This window comes from Hyla sarda, chromosome 3 (assembly GCF_029499605.1).
Source record: "Hyla sarda isolate aHylSar1 chromosome 3, aHylSar1.hap1, whole genome shotgun sequence".
Lineage (NCBI taxonomy): Eukaryota > Metazoa > Chordata > Amphibia > Anura > Hylidae > Hyla > Hyla sarda.
This window is the reverse complement of record NC_079191.1, coordinates 323,948,785-323,965,534: the sequence shown is the minus strand read 5'-3', so window position 1 is coordinate 323,965,534 and position 16,750 is coordinate 323,948,785. Positions and strand designations below refer to the sequence as shown.

Genomic DNA, 16,750 nt, shown 5'->3' with positions numbered 1-16,750 from the left:
TGCATTGACTTCCTTGAGGGCCTGGGATAGACACACATTTATGCACAGCAGCCAAACTGAGGAGATAGAGCTGCAAAAGTTAGGGAGTCAGCAGCGGCTTAATCCAAGAATGAGACAGGAGGTATGTCTCAGACTGTGTCAGGATCCCTGTTGGCACTATAGATAAAGTGTGGTTACAGATCACTGCTCTACCCTGGAGGAGCTGTACTAAAAAGCCTAGCAGCAAGATCTGATTAAAATAAGAAGCAGTTAATCTGTAGATATTTATAGTTTTTGAGTTCCTATCAGTCACTTTAAAAGAGTAATTTTTGTGAATGTTTCCTATAAATGGCCAAGTCATATGAAACTATTCACATTTAACCCTAAGCAAAATTCTTACAAACTAACCTTTTACTCAGCTTAGTCTCAAAGATGTCTTCAGTATACATCATATACATGAGGGAATCCTGATTTTAAGTCTCTTCATAGTACACCCAAAGAAATAGTGGCAGCATAGAGGGTAGATAGAGCAGTAGGGAGTAGTCTAAGCTGTGAATTGTGTGAATCTGGTGTGAGATCTATTACTTACAGTTATCTGTCTCTGTGTGTGTGTGTCTCTGCCTCTGCTCTCTGCACTCCCCACTCCGCTTCATTCTATGGACTTTTATAGCCATCTTGTAATCTGTTATCTCAGTTGGTTGTCCATCTTGTAAAATACAGGACAGAAATGAGTGAATGCAGTTTTAGCAGAGTAGGGAGAGAAAAGCTTGATAAGAGGAGAAAAAAAAGCACCTTTCTGTGATATTACCAAATTCTCTGATTACTTGTACTATTGATTTATACAAAGTGGGCATCATTTACTAAGGGTGTCGGGTTTTTACTAGTGGGAAAAGTTGTTTCAGACTTGCAGGATTCCTCTCTATTTACTATTGGGAAAAGTTGGGAACATTTTCTGACCAGCTTTTTCTAGGTGGATATTTCCAGCCATTTATCCTCAGGATTTTCTGTGAGTTCAATAGTAAATCGGTCAGGTTGTGAAACCACGCCCCTTTTCGGGCCGGCCACACACCCTTTGCGACAGACCACACTTATTTTTCGGCTTTTCACAGTGCAATGTCAGGTTTGTCTGATTTTCCAGGCGCACACTGTCGCACAACAAAATAACCAGACAACAACTGGTCGGTTTCAGCTTAGTAAATGAGGCCCAGTGTGTTAAAATAATGGTGGCCATGTAAATAGGTGGGCAGAATGAAAAGCTTATTGTGCCATTCTGTCTTCTCATGTCTATTAGTCTTTTTGGACAGTTCTTTGGGTTTTAGAGTGCCTTGTTCTTATCTAGTTTTGTTCTTGTATCTCCAGTTGATTGACCTAGTCCTTGCAATTTAATTTTGAAGTTTATGTTACATGAGGTTAACCTGGGGATATTTGCTGGGACAGTAAATCTTAATGGTGTCCACCATTAGGTTTAATTTTCCTGAAAAGATCAATGAAAAGGTTATGGATATAGCTAGCAAGGGTCCGATTTTTATACTTGTTCATCTTCACGTGCAATTTTTACCTGACAGACATGAGAGCGATGCTCCTCCAAATTGGTCGAGAAGATCAAGATGTCATCAAGGTACATAACACACGTGTAGAGAAGATCTCGGAATATATATCATTGACAAATTCTTGGAAGACAGCTGGAGCACTACAGAGACCGAAAGGCATCACGAGATATTCAAATTTTCGTCTCTGTATTAAAGGCCGTCTTCCATTCGTCTCCCTCACGGATATGGATACGATTATATGCTCCCCGCGAATCCAACTTGGTAGTTCAGAAGTTAAAGGAAGAGGATAGCGATTTTTGATCGTAATCTTGTTTAGACTCCTGTAGTCAATGCAAGGATGGAGAGAACCTCCTTCTTCCCTACAAAGAAGAATCCAGCTCCGGCAGGAGATGAGGACTTTCGGATAAAGCCCTTTTGAAGGTTCTCTTGGATATATTATGCCATGGCTTGTGTCTCAGGAACTGACAATGGATCGATTCTACCACGGGGTGGAGTGGTCCCAGGCTGTAAGTCAATAGAACATTCATAGGGGCGATGTGGAGAAAGTCTCGGCCTGCTTTTCATAGAATGCGTCTGAAAAATCTTGATATGGAAGAGGCAGGCCTAGCATAGAAGAGGGTGAAGAAACAGACTTAGGCTGGGTAGACACAAGACAGTGATTTTGGCAGAAAGGTCCCCAGCGGGTGATCTCACCAGATTTCAAGTCGAGAAGTGGAGTGTGACGTTGAAGCCAAGGAAGACCGAGAAGAAGCTCAGAAGAACAATGAGGTAGCACATAGAACTCAGTCTTTTCCTTATGTAACACACCCACTTGCACAATGAGAGGTTCAGAGCGGAATAGCACTGTACAGTTCAGGTTTTCTCCATTGACCCTTTAGTCCTTGATAAAGCCACTGCTGGTGGTGAAACGTCGCCGAGGGTTATGTGTGACCGATTTTAACTACAGTGTGCTCCTAGTCTGAGTTGCCAGTCGGACTGCAGCCGAGTTAATGGAATCATATATTAAACACTAGCATGTGGTTACATGCAGTCAGATATGATATTGCAGCAATCAACTGGAGACATATACACTGATAATTTTAAATGAGTTGGCAATAAAAGTTATATTTTAGGCTTCACAATTAATTTAGTGGGTGGTAAATTTTGGGTTCTAGTGATCACTTTGGGATCAATTGTAAATAGCATTGAGAAAATTAACCCTCCACCCATTGGTCTTTTTTCTTGTTATTAAGAAATGTGCAAAGGCTTAGGAAGCCGAGTCACAGGGAGACAATGTTTATGGACCAGGGAGGCATCAATAAATCTACAGCGGAACCAGAGTCCAAAAAGGCATCAACGGAGAAAGATGCCTTTGCAGGAGTATAACCTAGAACTGGCATGGTCAAACGAGGAGAGGTAGTATTCACACCCAGGGACGCCACTCCCACATGTCCTAGGTGCGAGCGTTTCCCAGACGCTGAGGACGTATAGAACAGTCTTTGAGAAAGTGCTCCGGGCTAGCACAATATAGGCACAAATTCTCATTGAGTCGACGGGATCTTTCCAGCTGAGTTAAGCGAGACCGATCCACCTGCATTGCCTCTTCGGCAGAAGGCAAAGGAGACTATAGAGGTGGACGTTGGAACATGGGTGCCAGACGAGGAAATCACCATGTTCGGACAGGTTCTCTTTCTAGACAACTTTCTTCCTGCCCCTGGGCAAAACGCACATCAATTCGAGTGGCCAAATGGATAAGCTCACTCAGGGTAGACGGAGGATCATGAGCAGCGAGAGCATCCTTGATTCTGCTAGACAGTTCTTTTTTAAATGTAGCACACAATGCCTCGTTGTTCCAAGCCAGTTCAGAGCCAGGAGTGCGGAATTGAACCACGTAGTCACCAACAGAGGAGTTCCCTTGACTGAGGTTCAGAAGTGCCGTCTTGGCCGAGGAGGCCCCTGTGGGTTCTTCAAAGACATTGCGAAATTCTGAGAGGAAGGCCTGCTGGTTTGCAGTAACCGGATCATTACGATCCCAGACAGGAGTAGCCCAGGCCAGGGCTTTACCGGACAATAGACTGACCACAAAGGCCACTTTAGCTCGCTCCATAGGAAACTGACCTGCCATGGACTCCAAATGCATAGAGTCACGAAGCCTCTACAGAGCTTGGGATGTCCCTCATACTTCGAAGGTAAAGATAAACGAAGCTTGGACCCAGAAGAAGCTGATGGCACTGGAGAACACACTGGAGCTGGTTGCGGCTGCTGTTGCTGTTGTTGCTGCTGAGCGGCAAGAAGCTGTTGCATCATGGCTGACAACTGGTTCAACTGTTGAGTCTGACGTGCCAACTGTCGTGACTGTTGAGCCACGACGGTGGAAAGATCCAAGACATCAGGCAGAGGCACCCAAGCCTGCCGCAAAGCAGGATGGACTTGCTGCGGCAGGCGGCACCCAGGTTGCTACCCCTGGCACGACTCGTTCACACAGGCTGCTGAGATGATAGTCAGGACTAGCAGAAGGTCGGGGCTGGCGGCACAGAAGCAAGGTCAGGTCACGGAGCGGAAGGTCAGAACACAGGCAGGGCTATACACAGAAATGCTTTCTCTTGGGCACAGGGCACACAAAGATCTGGCAAGAAGTAGAGGGCGGTGCACAGACTTATAAAGAAGGGACAGGTGTAACCACTAATTAAGGGCACACTGGCCCTTTAAATCTCAGAGCTCCGACGCGTGCCCCCGCCTCCTCCGCACCGGGGAACAGAAGCAGTGGAGAAGCCAGCAGAAGTGGAGGGTAAGTGACGGCCTAAGATTCGCATGAGGGCACATCCTGCGATGCGAATCCTGGACCTACCGGAGGAAGGAGGAGGAGAGCGCTCACGGCCAGATTGAGTGGCTGGAGCACTAGCCGCAACAACCCTCTCCCACCCCCCCCCTAACCCGCCCACCATCCTTGGTTCTTCAATGCAGCATGAAAGCGAATCATCCAACAGGTATGTATAATGGCTAGACAAAGTAGGCCACCTCACAAAATCAGAAAAAGGGTCTCGACATTGAAGTCAGGGAACATTCAGTATCCCCAGTGTGCCAGCTATGGACTTGCTTAAGTAGCACTCAGTGTCCTTAAAAGGAGTTACCACTTGGGCAATTTCTTAATCAGATAAGAATACCACTATAAATGTCTTCCATTTTTTGAAGAAAGATCTAGCTGTTTTATTAGCCACCCGGCCACATTCTAGTTTGGCCATAGTAAGGTAACGTTTCATAAAATGCATTATATTCGCTATCAAAGGCATATCTGCCACTAGCCAGCATGCCAGGGGACATCTGTTTCCTACCAGGAGAAAAATATGGACCAACAGTCGACGTCAGACCTTCCCTAGGGACATATAGCAAGATCAACAACAAATCTACAGGAATACAGATACCCAGTTTATCTGCCAGATAAGAAAACAAAATAGTCTAAAAATCCTAGACCTAGGACATGTAGCCAGACCATGGAGACGATCTGACCACTGCAGTACAAAATTCGGGCATGGTTCCTTGTTTTGTATGTTTTCTCTTGTCATACAGTTTGGTTCTAATGTGAGACCTGGGGGTATCTAAGTACTTGAAGCTGCAGTTAGCGACTTCTATAGATGAATACCAGTTCTGCAATCTTATGACCCACTGACATTATTACACTATTATAAGAAATGCCCCCTCATCCAATACCATTCACTGGCTTTGACAAGTCACTCTTGTTGCCAGTAATTGGACGAGTAGGCATTTCCTGTATGCCAAGATGGGGATGAGGAAATGAAGATCAGATGGTACCTGGGCACTGTTGAAATAGCAGCAGTGGGAAATCGTTGAGATGATTACCGCTTTATACATTTTTAGTTTTTTTTAACCAGTCTGTGCCTACTTTTAAAGTTTTATCCCGTCGGACAACCCCTTTAGGTATTTTAACTACATGTATGTTGTAGTAGGTTTAAAATGCCTTTTATCACAAAACACAAATCACACAAAATACTACATTTATTTAATTTACTCTTCATGTAAATCACACATCTTATGTTCTCTTATGTTATGCTTTCTATCAGACAGTTTTCACTCACTGTCATGTCTGCTGTTACTTAGCAGTTGTCTAGACTTATTAAGCTTTGCTCAGAATTTATTCATTGTGACAGAGTTTTGTAGTCGCATAGTATCCATTTTAAACTGAGATGGTTCCTGCTTAACATGTTTATTATTCATTTAGAACTATTGTCATTTTCCAGCAAAATGGGATTTGGTAATTTGGTGGATTAAGTAACTGAAATAAAGATATATTCCTCTTGCACAGCCATGCTAGTGTAAATCTATCTTTGGCTCTTTTAGGTTACAAAATAGCAGCCAGAATAAAATGCAATAGAAAAATATGTACAGGAAATAAATTAAGTTTTGTTCTGCTTTTTTCTGTTGGTACAAAAAGACCTGACTTTGAGATATTGTTCTACTAAATTTGTTAAATGCTCTGGAAGCAAAGCGGTAAATTGTCGGTAAATGGTTCCATATTAAAACTTGAAAGGAACCACAATTTTTTACTTTATGTAAATGTAACGTAGGCAGCTTGATAACAATTTAGCTATGATGCATGTGTACCAAATGCTTTTCTTTTTTTTAACACACCTACGCATCAGGAAGTCTATCCCCAGTATGTGGGTGGCGGGGGCCTACAAAAAGATATCTTGTGAAGCAAGGTGATTCTGGGGATACCAAGTGCATACAAAGGTGGTTTTCTCACTTGAAAGCTGACAAATAAGAAATGGAACAAAAATACATTATCTAAGAAACATCAGTCACATGCAAGTTTACAAGAAGTGTATTCTGTCATAGTAGGATGTACGTATTTATATTGGTGCCTTCCACTATCACAGACTGTCATGCTCTCTTATCAGAATGTATGACAGTAATAAGCTCATATTGGTTGGGCTTGTGTGTCATCACATCTTCAAAGAAAAGGAAAATAATACTTTCTCCGAGGTAAAAACAACTTTTGGTAAATGACACATTCCATGATTAAGTGCTTGCAAAGTGTGCCTGCACTGGCTCACGATTGTGGCTTTAAAGCTGAAGTTTCCAGCTCTAAGAATGCAGTATATATGGTATATACATATGAGTAGAGGGATTAAGCATACTTATGGGTGTGTGGCATTACCTCCAGTAAGGTTGTATCATTTTTTTCTCCTAAACCTCTTGCATACCCTTCTATCGGGTTTTTATGCAATGTACTGTTCCTAGGTTTCACAGCTAATTTTCTGTGAAGAAAGGTGTCTAAGTCGCCTGCATCCAACTACTTCCTTCCTAAGTGTCATTGTGTCACTGAACAACATTACCCAGCATGACCAGATGACAGGTTGTTCACTGGTAAGCTATCAGTCCCTTATATATTATTCAATATGTGTTGTCATGGCTCACATATATTATTTAGTTGCTGTGTGGATAATTGATCATTGACTCTTTATACATTTACATAACTTGCTGCATCCTTAGGCTCTGCAGCTTCAGGTCCCAGCATGTGTTACCCAGCCAGTTGTCTGGGAGGTACTTATGGTTAATAGGTTCCCTGTTTACGGCATTTCGCTCAACACATTCTTGGTTCTTGCATCAGTCATATAGTCATCTGTATACATTATTTTACCACTGTCAAACCTTGGAAGTGCAAAATATCGCTGCCACCATTGTAATTCCTAATGTGGATCATCACCAACCATAATCTTATGACTTGTGTGCTATCAAAGATGGAGGACTTCTTTTCTTAAAGGGGGTTTACCATATCTAAAGTCATGGCTTAGATCTAGGAGATACAGTATCTCATATTTTTATAAATATGTTATATCTTTTCATGTGGCAACAATGAGAAAGTGACACTCTGCTATAATGTACAGTAGTGAGTACACGGCCTGTATAAAATGTTCTCTCCCCTCAAAATAACTCACAGCCATTAATGTCTAAACCTTGGCAACAAAATTGAGTAGAACCCTAAGTGGAGATGTTCAAATTGGGCCCAATAAGCAATTCCCCTGTCATGTAACGTGTTGCACGATTTCAGATGTGTATGGGGAGCAGGTGTCTTAATTTTGGTGTAATCACTCTCACACTCTTTATTACTGGTCACTGGAAGTTGAGCATACACCTCATGGCAAAAATCTCTCTATGGGTTTTAACAACATAGTTGTTTCTTTACATAAAGATAGCCTAGGCTATAAGAAGATTGCCAAGACCCTGAAACTGAGCTGTAGAATGGTGAGCAGGACCATGTAGATAAACAACTATAAGGACAGGTTTTTCTCAGAACAGGCCTCACCATGGTCACGGAAATAAGTTGAGTGCACGTACTTATCGTCATATCCAGAGGTTGTCATTGGGAAATAGATGTATAAGCGCTGGTGGCAATGCTGCAGAGGTTGAAGGGATGGAAATACTTTGCACTTGAAATTCAGTTTTGTCCGTTTAGCAAGGGTGTTGTTGAAAAAAGGCTTAGAAATGTCTTATTTTAGAGGTAGTCATGAAGTCGAGGATTTTTGCTACTCAGTGTATTTTGGATTGAAAAAAATATTTATTTCAAAGTTGGTAAATTCCTTACCATGGCAAATCCTGTGAAAAAGGTCTACCTCATTGGTTTTGCAAAGATTACTATGGAGACAGTGGTTGTAAAATTTCTGCGCAAACCACAACATGCAAAAAAATTTTTTGAAAAATATACATCATAATAGGGGTGAAAACAAATGATAAATTCCCTCTTCAATGACCTTCTTCAGCCAACAACTACCTGTGGTCTATAATGTAAAAAAATCTGTCACTGCCAGGTATTTATTGAATGATACATAACAATTTTCAGCCATATGCTATCTAAACAGCCTAAGTAGCCTGGCAAATGCTGCACAGATACTACTCAATTTCAATCATACATGCAAAAAAATAACCTCACCTGCCAGAAACCCATTACTAAGCTAGCTGAGGGCTCTGAAAAATGAAAGAAGTGATCTGATTGGTTGCTATGGGCAACTCAGCAATTTTTCCTCTGGACAGGTGTTGATAAATCTTCCCCATTGTATGTAAGTTCCAGCATCACTTCCAGACGGCTGAAGATATTAACATGAAACATGGTACACACATTACTTATATGTCAACTACAAATATAGAATAGGTAATTTAAACCTTACCCACCCCCATTTGCTAGAGTCAGGGTTTTTGTTTTAAGTCCCATACAAGTCAATGGGAATTATGTTACTTCATAACTTTCAAACAGCTGGAGATATTTCGATAATACTTGGTCACATGTTACTTATATGTCCACAAAAAATATAGGATAGTTAATTTAACCCTAACCTACCCTCATTTGTGAGGGTCAGGGTTTTTATTTAAAGTCCAATGCTAATTTATGGGAAATGTATGTTCCAGCATAACTTCCGTACGGCTGGAGATAGTTCGATAATACTTGGTCACATGTTATTTATATGTCACATAAAAATATATAATAGTTAAATTAACCATAACCTACCCCCATATGTGAAGGATGAGGTTTTTGTTTCAAGTCCCATGCAAGTATATAGGACTTCTGGTACCTTCCTCCACAAGTTCTGCTCTCTATCTCCTAGTGAATGCGTCAGTCCGGCTGGCAAGGCACACCCTCCCGAATTCCATGCCCCATCTCGCAAAGGCACGCCCACCCTTTAAGCCACACCCCTTTTATTTTCAGCTTACAATATCTTCATCACAACTCAGCCCCACCTGAGGACAGGATATGAGGTCGGAATATGAGGGCGGGATATGGGGATGGGATATGAGGAGTGGTATATGAGGTCGGGATATTAGGGCGGGATATGAGGTCGAGATATGAGGACAGGATATGAGGTCGGAATATGACACTCACTATGGAAAGTATAAGTAGAACACAACACTATGGAAAGTGTAAGTATTGCCACTCCTAATTGTGCGTTGTGTGCCATATAGTGAAGCACATGAAAAGCAAGCTTCTTCACGGTCACTTAACGTGTTCGTTTTGCGGTTACCTGAGGCACTGCATGCATTGGTCTTTATTCTTACAGTAGAGAAGTCAGTAATTTAAAACTTTTTGTGAATTGGAACATTTAAACTTGTTTTATTTATTTATTTTTTATTCCAATCTAAATTTAGTAGGAGTCGGAGTCGATGCATTGTTTACCGACTCCAGGTACCCAAAATTTTGTCCGACTCAGACTCCTCGACTCCGACTCTATAGCACTGGTTGCAATATGACTAGGGATGCACTGAAATTTTGGATGCCGAAAATTATCGGCTGAAAATTCCCCGTTTGGCATTTTCGGCTGAGTGAATTTTCTGGTTAATAATTTTGGAGGGCGTGGCTTCACCCTTTTCCCTACCCATGACATACATGTACATTGGGTGAGGACATGAGGCGGGCCTGCGGGACGGATCTGTGTCATATCAGCAGCTGCTGCTATCAGCAGCTGACATCTACCTGTAAAGATTGCTCTGATGTCCGTCATCTACCATACCAGGCAGCCCCCTGCTAATTTTTGTAGCGGGGGGCTGCCGCTAATAGCCGACATGCAGTGATCGCCTTGGCCGGCTATTAACCCTTTTGATTGCCGCTGTCAAAGCTGACAGCGGCGTCTAAAAGCACATATAAATTATGCTCTCTGGTGGTGTGTTATTGTCCTATGTAAATGATCCCTGGTGGTGCGTAATTGTCCTAACTATATTCTGATCCTGCACTGTGAACGGCGTAAATGCAAAAAAAATTCCAAATGTAAAAATTGCTGATTTTGGTCACATCACAAAAAATTTATAAAATCTAACAAAAACTATATAAAAATTTTCGGTGTGTGTCCTAGTTCTTCAGCAGGGTTCTATTTTTGTGATGTTTTAATGCATTGGTACAGTAGAAAATTGTTACTAAGGAAAAAAAATGAAGTTTATCTTGGGCTGCCATGCTTTCCCTGAATTGTTACTTGTAAAGGAAAACATTGCTAAAACTGTCCAATTCTAAGACCACTTTGGACACTTTTCAGGTGTCAGATTTATCAAAGTTGCTCAGACTGAATAAAATAAATCTAGCACATTATAAGACTATGGGAGATTTATTAAAACCTGTGCAGAGGAAAAGTTGCCCATAGCAACCAATCAGATCACTTCTTTCATTTTTAACAGGGCCTCTGCAAAATGAAAGAAGCGATCTGATTGGTTGCTAAGGACAACTGGGCAACTTTTCCTTTGCACAGGTTTTGAAAAATCTACCTCTTTGTGTCTAAGTTTGCTTGTCTGTTCAAAGTTTACACTAAGCCTTTTTTGGCCTACTTTAGGCAGCTTGCCAAAATGATGATGCATTTCTGGCACACAGCAATTCAACTTGCCCACTTTCTGACCACGCCCCTTTTCCTGGTAAGATGACCTTGTTGGTTGAGTTGCAGTCTCTGTTTGGTCCACCTTACTTAAAGGGTTACTCCGCTCCCCAGCGTCAGGAACATTGCGTTCCGAACACTGTGTGCAGGCTTCCGTGTTCACGCCCGCCCCTTCGTGATGTCACGGCCTGCCCCCTCAATGAAAGTCTATGGGAAGCGGGCGCGACGGCCGTCACACCCCCTCCCATAGACTTGTCATGAACCCATTGTTCCGGACGCTGGGTGGTGGAGTAACCCTTTAATAAATGTGTTGTAGAGAGTTCACTCTGGGGTTAGCTCTGGTATCGTCCTTGCCACAGGTCACGTTTCTATATCATTCAACAGTTCTTTATGCAAGTCTGGCTCCTTGCCAGCTTTATTAGACAGGTTGCAAGATAAACAAAAATATAACACAGGAACAAAACAAAATCCTAGGCCATCCAGCCACTAACTACACATTAGTCACTTCCCTCTCTAGCCACTGGTAAGTTCGTCTCCACCAGCTTAATACACAAGTTTCCTGCAACCTTTACTCACTGTTCACACACAGCATTGGCAGCCTCTTGCCGTGTGTACTAAGACCCCTTGTCTGTCCACTGCACTGTTGTGGGCCTTAAATGGGAGAAGGGGGGTGATTCAAACTTTTATTAGGGATGGGGTTAAATTATCTTTTATTAACTTTTTTTCCACTTTTTTTTTTTGCAATGTTATAGCTCACATAGGGGGCTATAACACTGCACACACTGATCTTTTACATTGATCAATGGTTTCTCATAGGAAACCATTGATGGATGATTCTGCTGCTTGACTGCTTATGCCTGGATCTCAGGTACTGAGCAGTCATTCAGGGATCTGACACCAGGAGCCAGATAAGGGGATCCTCCTCGTGCCCTAACAACTCAACTTTGGTTTAGTCTGTCCACAGAATATTTTTCCAGTACTGCTGTGGAACATCCAGGTGCTCTTGTGCAAACTGTAAACGTGCAGCAATGTTTTTTTTTTTTGTATAGCAGTGGCTTCCTATGTGGTATCCTCCCATGAAATTCATTCTTGTTTAGTGTTTTACGTATCGTAGATTCGCTAACACGGATGTTAGCATATGTCAGAGACTTTTGTAAGTATTTAGCAGACACTCTAGGATTCTTCTTCACCTCATTGAGCAGTCTGTGCTGTGCAGTTATATTTACAGGAAGGCCACTCCTAGGGAGAGTAGCAGCAGTGCTGAACTTTCTCCATTTATAGACAATTTGGCTTACCGTGGACTGATGAACAGCAAGGCTTTTGGAGATACTTTTATAACCATTTCCAGCTTTATGCAAGTCAACAATTCTTAAAATTCTTAATCATAGGTCTTCTGAGAGCTCTTTTGTGCGAGGCATCATTTACATCAGGCAATGCTTCTTGTGAAAAGCAAACCCAGAACTGGTGTGTGTTTTTCATAGGTTAGAGGAGCTGTAACAAACAGCTCCAATCTCATCTCATTGATTGGACTCCAGTTGGATGACACTTCACTCCAATTAGCTCTTGGAGATGTAATTAATCTAGGGGTCCGCATACTTTTTCCACCTGCACTGTGAATGTTTACATGGTGTGTTCAATAAAAAAAATGGTAATATTTAATTATTTGTGTGTTACTAGTTTAAGCAGACTGTGATTGTCTATTGTTGTGACTTGGATGATCAGATAACATTTTATGACCAATTTGTGCAGAAATACATATAATTCCAAAGGGTTCACATACTTTTTCTTGCAACTTTAGTCCTGACTGGGCTATATACGGATGGAGTCCCAATAACTATTTTATATAATTTATTGTACTGTAACAAATGGATATAGTATGTCTTTTTTTTAGCTTTTTAACACTGCCCAGTGTCTGTTCTTGTCACTCTTCTAGCGATTGTTTGATGTTGGGGTCAGTCAGGTGTGACATCATAGGAGGGAGGTTAATCAACCCCCTTACTGGCTTGTTTGGACACCATTTACAATGGTCCAGTGCATGCAGGCACATACCAATGAGACTAGTAGGTTGAGGTTTTTAATGTTTAAAAGGCATATCTAGTGGAAGGGAAATCTAGCGTTATAGTGATCACTCATATTTATTTTAATTTAATGGACACCCCCCCCCCCCCCCCCCCCGATTCATAGGTTCCATGCACCCAGAAAGCAAGCCCATCACTCTGGTGCTCCATACAATACTACACTGTGCACACTAGCCACAAACTTATTGCGTCTCCTTTTCCCAGAAGCTGGTAAAATCATGCTCTTTTTAGGTCTCAATTGATGCCTTGTACCTATTCCTGCAAGCTAGTTATATAACCCCCTTACTGGCTTGTTTGAGCACCATTTACCCGTTTGTTCTAGAGAAAGACACTATGCATTGAAATGTAAGGGGGTTTGTGCATTACGTTTTAATAACTACCTGCCTGGTCCAGTATACAAAGTGAGGTGAGTGTGGACTGCTACCATGCTCTCTGTAGGTCTCCAATGATGCCTTGTACCTCTTCCTGCAAAGGAAAGCTAACAGAATTAACAGATTCCCTTGAACTTTTTAGACAGAAATAGGTAGCACTAATAAAACCAACAGCTACACCAATTGATAAGTTGCCAATCCCTGTGTTTGAGAGAGATAACTAATGAAAGTAAATGAACAACCGTATACCTTTGTTTAGCTCGGTTACAGTTTACATTAGGCATAGTGATTTATCCTGTGTATGTTTAATATCTGGTCCATGCACTTTGTGTTAACGTGCCACACTTTGTCCACAGTATCTGTCAATTTTTTTTAATTTTTTTTCACCCATTACTAACTGTTTTGGTGCTTGAGTTCTTTACATTTTCTCATGTCTATAGGAACCTTAGTGTGTATGACATTTTACATTTTGAATATTTTTTGTTCTGGTATGTTTGAGTGTTTTTTTTATAAATAAAACTTTTTCTCATAGGTGCTTTTCCTTTTCATTTAGTTTCTTTTAAGTTTTTCAAGAGTGAACAGTTATATTTGCTTACCGTATTTATTGGCATATAACACGCACGGTTGTATAACACGCACCCTCATTTTAACAGGAAAAAATAAATAAATGTAAAAGTAATGACTTGGAAGCTCTGAACTTAATGGTGAAACAATATATTTTTCCACCGACAAAGTAGTATACCACTGTTTTAGGCCATGGTTATATTCATCTATGTTATCTGGGCTTGGTTGCTGAGGGCTGCAATCACAGCTTCAGCAATCACAGCCTTCAGCAGTTACAGAGCCGAGGAAGACGCCGAGGATCAGGTAAGACCTCGGGCTTCCCCAGCAACCCATCTCTACCCCGCCATTACCGGTACATCACGGAGGGGGAGATGGGTCCACTAGACACCAGGGATGACCGGCATGTAGTGTGTAAATGCTGTGATTGCAATTGATCACGGCATTTAACCATTTCAATGGCAAACATCGGAATGATGTCCGTCATTACCGGCAGATGTTAGCTGCTGATAGCAGCGGGCATTTGTCGGTCATGACGCGGCCCCGACTCGCGGGCCTGCGCCATATTCTCCTCATCGGACCCATGACATACAAGTATGTAATGGGTTGGGAAAGGTTATTCACAGGTCGGGAAGGGGTTAATCACTTATACACATAAGGACTTTTTTTTTTACACATAAGGCCGGGCTCATTAAGAGGCCCGTACCCCTACCTCCTTTGGTACCGATGCCGGGGCTGGAGTGAGGTAATCTCCCGCCTCCTGGCATCAGAGAGGGTGCGCGAGAGCCCTGTGCAGGGGAAGCCTGCGCAGCACCTCGCAGCTTCACAGGAACGGCGCATAACATGCATTCAGCGCATATCGGCATATAACACGCATTATCTGCGTATAACACACAGGTAGTGTTTCTGGCTGATATTTTTAGTTTGAAAACTGATAAATACGGTATTTATTAATTTTCTTAAGTCATTTTACATGGCTAAAGCAAGTCACTTGAGATTCATAGGTGATACATTTATCTCTGCGAATCTCCCAATTTTTGTCATGACTATTTTTCCCAATATATTACATATCTATGTCAATTTTTCATGGCAGACATGTAAAGCCATTGATTACATGGCACCCCTTGGCTAATGCTCTATTCTATAAATTTGAAAAAAAAATTCTTAGTAAAACTGGAACGTCGAAAATTTTGGGATCCTTAGGGAAAGTGTATTTTGGAGCTCCATTTAAAATCCAAACCCACTGGTATACCAGACCAGGTATTGAGTTGGTTTTTCTATACAATCAAACCACATTTTACAGACTGAACTCAATATGACCTTGAAGTTTACAAAGTAATCTCAATCTCACTGTAACATCTAGAGCAGATGTGCAACAGGTGCAATGTATGTGGTATAACAAATAGAATCTCTTCTAGTAACATATGTCCTTTTAGATCATTCACAAGTGGCAGTCTGTAATACTTTTGCCTCTGTGTATTTTTGTGTTTTCCTATAAATATATCATTCGAAGTAGCCTCATAAAAGTGGCCGAGTTTTATGTAATATCAATCTTATCTGAATGCCACAGTATGTGAGATCAGCTTTGTTATAAAAAAAAATTACCCTAAACTGCGACGAGAGAACATAACTGGGGCCAAACAAGAAAGCAGGACAGGTTATCACAGTGTCATTTGTCTAAATTATTACTGTATAGAAATAAAAATCTAACCTGAACTATGGACATTCTACTACTAGCAACTTGTTGTTTGACGGTAGTGAAGCATATTGTAGCTACTAGCTGGAGTAGAACAGTTGACCAATATGTGTACTAGGGTTGCAATCCTGAATTTTTCTTTTTTCTGCTTAAAGGGGTACTCCGGTGGAAAACTCTTTATTTTAAATTTTTTTTTATTTTTTTTATGAACTGGTGCCAGAAAGTTACACAGATTTGTAAATTACTTCTATTAAAAACGTTTTAGCAGCTGTTTGCTACAGAGGAAAATCTTTATTTTTTGAATTTCTTTGTGTTGTCCACAGTGCTCTCTGCTGACACCTGATGCCCGTTTCAGGAACTGTCTAGAGCTGGACAAAATCCCCATAGCAAACCTATGCTGCTCTGGACAGTTCCTGACACGGACAGAGGTGTCAGCAGAGAGCACTGTGGACAACACAAGAAAGAAATTCAAAAAGTAAAGAATTTCCTCTGTAGCATACAGCTGCTAAAAAGTACTAAAAGGATTAAGATTGTTTTATAGAAGTAATTTACAAATCTCTTTAATTTTCTGGCACCAGATCATTAAAAAAAAAAAAAAAAAATTCCACCGGAGTACCCCTTAAACCTATTCGAAACTAAGAGAGCCAACATTTATTAAAAGCAAATTGGAAAACCATATTAAATCATAAAGATGATAAAGGTATATGTCTACAGCTCAATATACTGATAAAAAAAATCTTTATTTTGTATTTTTTTAGGATGCAAAATGATAATTCCAATCACAATAACCTACTAAACCAATAGTCTCCTGTTTGAAAAAAAATTATAAACTTATGTATTTTTTTCACAGACACAAAAAAACACAACATTTTCAGACCTTGTGTACTCTTTACAGTTTGACTTTTCTTGATAAATGACAATGAGACAAAGCTTTGTCATTAAAAAAAAAATAAAAATACAGAAGAGACAAATCAAAAAAGGGGTGTATAGACTACTGGGATGCAACAGTAGTTGTTTACTACAGAGTGAGACAAACTTATCCAACCCTATGTACTTTTATGAGACTTGTTAACAAAATTCTAAATTCCTTAAAGGGGTTATCCAGGAAAAAAACTTTTTTTTTTTTTTATATATCAACTGGCTCCAGAAAGTTAAACAGATTTGTAAATTA

At 40.9% G+C, this 16,750-nt stretch overlaps 1 protein-coding gene across 8 annotated transcripts in view; it reads left to right on the top strand.

Annotated features, from left to right (window-relative positions):
- ACOXL (acyl-CoA oxidase like) overlaps positions 1–16,750 on the top strand; it is a 555,195-nt gene that overhangs the window by 261,507 nt on the left and 276,938 nt on the right. The gene's annotated exons all lie outside the window — the stretch shown is intronic.